Source organism: Priapulus caudatus, unplaced genomic scaffold, assembly GCF_000485595.1.
Source record: "Priapulus caudatus unplaced genomic scaffold, Priapulus_caudatus-5.0.1 Scaffold86, whole genome shotgun sequence".
In the NCBI taxonomy this organism is placed as follows: Eukaryota; Metazoa; Priapulida; class Priapulimorpha; order Priapulimorphida; family Priapulidae; genus Priapulus; species Priapulus caudatus.
Window position 1 is genome coordinate 121,253 of NW_014577147.1, and position 4,471 is coordinate 125,723.

General features: G+C 40.5%; 1 protein-coding gene and 1 long non-coding RNA gene across 2 annotated transcripts in view; both read right to left on the reverse strand.

Annotated features, from left to right (window-relative positions):
- LOC106804757 overlaps window positions 1–4,471 on the reverse strand; it is a 51,525-nt gene that overhangs the window by 16,403 nt on the left and 30,651 nt on the right. The gene's annotated exons all lie outside the window — the stretch shown is intronic.
- The window catches only part of LOC106804766, a 5,395-nt gene continuing 1,711 nt past the window's right edge, over window positions 788–4,471 (reverse strand). The window contains exons 2-3 of the long non-coding RNA XR_001393360.1: window positions 3,985–4,094; window positions 788–1,021 (exon numbers count right to left, since the gene is read on the reverse strand). This is a non-coding gene — a long non-coding RNA (uncharacterized LOC106804766). The remainder of the gene's footprint in view (window positions 1,022–3,984; window positions 4,095–4,471) is intronic.

A 4,471-nucleotide genomic window follows, 5' to 3' on the forward strand; every position in this document is an offset into this window, starting at 1 on the left:
AGGTTTTACGGTCGTAAAACTAGGTTTTACGGTCGTAAAACCCAGTTTATCGTCTTAAAACCGGGTTTTTCGAATATTGGCACAAACCGCTTTCCATACACGCAAGCATGAACACATCTCATGAACATAACGGAATCGGTTAGTCGCGTTCAAACAGGTATATTATCTGTTCGCTGAGTCGACAACTAATACGCTGGTTAAGCAGTAGCGTTCTGTAGCAGTAGAAGTAGCAGTAGTCGTACTGTAGCAGTAGCAGTAGTCAAAGCAGTAGCAGGCTCGTTTCTGTACAGGCAACGTTAGATTGCCACCTCGATGCACCAGTAGGAGAAGTTGAAATTTACAAATAGCATAATATCACCAACAAAGACCACACGTTAATGAAAATCGGGGCAAGAGAACATACACATATGCATCACAAACTGCACTACACGCAAAAGTTTAAGATTAATTTATTATAATACGCATGCGTTTACGCGTAGCGCGTGAAAGCTTACGTACACTGGCAGATTAGCCGTCGCTTCCTATAAAGTCTAGCTGATATATCGACTCCTCGCTGCTTCTTCCTCTGTACACTACAGATAAGCACCAATCACACGCGCACACTCGCTCGCTTTCACAGTATCACAGTACACTATAACGCGAGAAAATTATGGGACAAGTTTATATAGAGAGAAAGAGAGAAAAAAGGAGAGAGAAAGAGAGAGAGAGGGAAAAAAATTATATGGTTATATATATGCGTGTTATAATATAATTAACCGGGTTAATATAATGCGTGCTACTGACCAGCTGAGTATCAGGCAACGCTTTCGACCTCCCCGTGACGGTTACGCGTTCACATCTTGCATTTCGCTGTCACGTCACACTGGGGGCATGCAGGGCAAGACCTTTCTTTTTCTAATTGTCTCACTCTTTTTCTCTTTCTCGCTTTCTTGCTCGCGCGCGCGCTCTTTCTGTCTTATTTCTCACGGGGTGTTTCACTCATCGCGTGATGACTGTGTTCGACGAGGGCTGTTAAACACAACTGGTATAAGAAAGAGAAAGAGTAAGATGAAAAGAATCGGCAAACTATAGGTACCAGCCGCGAACTAGGTACCAGATCGAAATTAGTACAATAATTATTGAGCTTGTCACATATCTTCCCTGTTTATGTTAATAGATTATAAGTAAACGACGTTGTTTACGACGTATGGGCGAGATTTATGATGGCATTTGGGCTTCGGCAATTTTGTTTAGCTTCCTTTCGTCACTATGCATCAGACGTAGGTACACGAGGTCATAGTTTTTTTCCCAGTTTATTGTCTTGGCGAATCGTTTAGTTATGGACGCAAACGCGCGACACCTGACCTACTACTCTCCTTATGTTTCTGCGCGAATGTCAATGAGTTATGTAACCGCTTAGAATTCAAGCGGTGTCTTTCCTGCATGGCGCTAAAGTTGCGCACAGACAGCAGGTCACTATATTGGTGTTTGGTATGCAGCACTCACTACTAACACCGTAACACTGTTTCCATGGGCAAGTCGACACAGCAATGATGTGAGCACACTACACGCGAGCGTGCGCGCGCAAACACAAACACACACACACACACACACACACACACACACACACACACACACCTACTCACGAGTTAATGACCGCAAGTAGCTGGTAAGGGGCAGTAGACAGGAGACGGATCGTCGTGGGGGGCACTAGAGGTAGAACAACGTCATCACTGATCGGCATAAGTTACAAGCCAGGGGGCCGTTGTCAGAAACAAAATTAGTCCGCAACATTAGTCTTACCATAACTTCCACTCGTAAACAGTTGACAGAAACATCGTAGGTTACGAGAACGAAAAACTGTCGCAAATATCCTCATAACATTACGAGAGCTCAGACCCCTCTCGTAACTTTAATGATAAAGTTTAAAAATAACACATTTACACTACGCCATTAACAAATTATAGTGCATATTATCAATTTTATAATAAAGAATAAAATGTGTGTTTTTCATTGAGAAAAACACGTCAAAATCATTAATTATCTACAAGCTAATAAAACAAAACAATACATTTACAAAATGGCGTTGGCATTGTTCTTCTTGTCTAAAGGTTTCCCACGCTTGCCACGACTCTCGCGTCTCGCGTTAGCAGTGTGGTGACTTTGTCTTGTTGTGCAGGAATTAATTCATGACACGTCCGTTTTTTCATCAGAATTATTCTAACTATCGTGGGTTTAGCAATCATATATATGCATAACTTAGCTGTAGATGTACACATAAATGTGTATGAATTTGAAATTTTGTTGATATGATTTCATCCATCAGCCAGCCTTGTGATGAGTTCCTGTATCATAAGTGTTCTAATAGCTTGCGATGTGTTTCTGTCAACGCAGTCTCGGCAACACATTAGCAGCTTAGTGCGTTAACGTGTTATCGTAGGCATTAACTTTAGCATAACTTTACGATGTTTCTGACAACGGGCCCCTGACCTCTAATATCACGTTCCGAGCAAAGTCGACAAATGTCATGATCACTACGGATAAATTTTGCTACGCACGCTTGCAAATTTGCATTCGCTGCGTCTCTATACGCTCCAATTAACAGGAAAACATATCGCCAAATATATCTTTTGATGCCAAATCGAAATTCAACCAAAGCCAAATATCGAAATTGCAAAATGACTATATTATTTCATAGATCCGATAACAACACTCCGAGTAACAACTGACGTCGGTTGCATCACGCAGACGATCGCGTGCATAACGTAGACGCGCGCGTGTGTGTGTGCGTGCGTACGCGCGCGCGTGTGTGTCATTTTCATGGTGACAAACAAACCTGAGAAGACGTAAACTCTCTAACATCTATTCGACTGAACCATCTAAATAAAATTCATCAAATCGTTTAGATTTTGCATCATTGCATCAATCATTGCACGTTCTTTTGTGTCAACGGTGGGATTCAGACGTTACCTAATAGCATATACGCTCATCGTTCTTGTAACACATAAAGGAACAATAAAATATCGAAATTCTAAAATGTCGAGATATTATTTCATAGACTTTGCATTCCTGAACCAGCACACGTGTAGCAATGGAGAACTGTTACATTACTCACGGCCTTTTATGTGAGTATTCTACATGGGCTCTAGTAACAGTTAGCCTACTAGTATTAGTAATAGTAGTACTATGTTACTAGTATGTAGAAGGCAATGGTTACGGATCCAAACGTGTATCTTTAGCAAGAAACACGCCTGTATCTTTAAGCCGGTCTTATGTCGGGCTTGCGACGCGAAGCGATTGGCTTGCGACTGGTTTTCTGCAATTTTCTGCAACTGGTTGCAAGTCGCAGCGACGATCGCGTCGCAGAGAAAATTCGACCTAAGCACCCCTGCGACTGCCTGCGACTGCTTGCAACTGGAAAATTGTCAGTCGCAACGTGATCGCAGCGAGTCGCACATGTTCTACTCCTGCGACCAGTCGCAGCAACGCGTATTGTTTTCATGGTTACCACCCGACATAAGCTGCCTTGTGATCGCTGCGACGAGATTCAAATGCATAAAAGCGAACAATGCGAATGAAACAATCAGTGCATACTATACACAACATCTACACAGCAACAAGTCATGTAAACTCATTTAGTGGCGCGATCAATCGGCGAAAAATTGGCTCAAATTCTTACCTGATAAGATTGTTTCGCAATTAGTTAAAAATCCAAAAACCCTGGGCGATTTAATATATTGATCGCGACATTAAATGCTTGTTATGGGCTATGTATGAGTAACGAGTGTTTGTTTACATCAAACGGAGTAGCAAAATAGGAAGTATAATATGCAGCAATTTAACCATAAACGTCAGTAAAAATTTAACAGAATCACTTGCATTTTGGGAAAATGTGGACATATTTTTTTTCTTTTATTATTTACGGTGACGTATTTACTTTATCAGCGACCGGGACCCGGAACCCGGAACCAGAAACCAACACGCGATTTAAAAAAATAATATTACCTCTTCAGGCAAACCTAACGTATAAATCAGCTCTTCCTGATCCATTGACGCTTCTAAGTCACCGTCGTATCCAATAGCTGTCTCCGTGTCAAATTCATCTTCGTACGTATCTATTCAGTAGTAATATGCCAGTATAAACGGTCGATTTGCTGATTATATACTAAATACACGAAGGGGGTCTTTACTGTGGCAAGGGTATATGTAAACATACGTATCTATCTATCGATCTACTTATCTATCTATCTAGCTACCTATCTATCTATCTATCTATTTATCTATTTATCTATCTATCTATCTATCTATTTATCTATCTATCTATCTATCTATCTATCTATTTATCTATTTATCTATCTATCTATCTATCTATTTATCTATCTATCTATCTATCTATCTACCTATCTATCTATTTATCTATCTATCTATCTATCTATCTATCTATCTATCTATCTATCTATCTATCTATCTATCTATCTATCTATCTATCTAT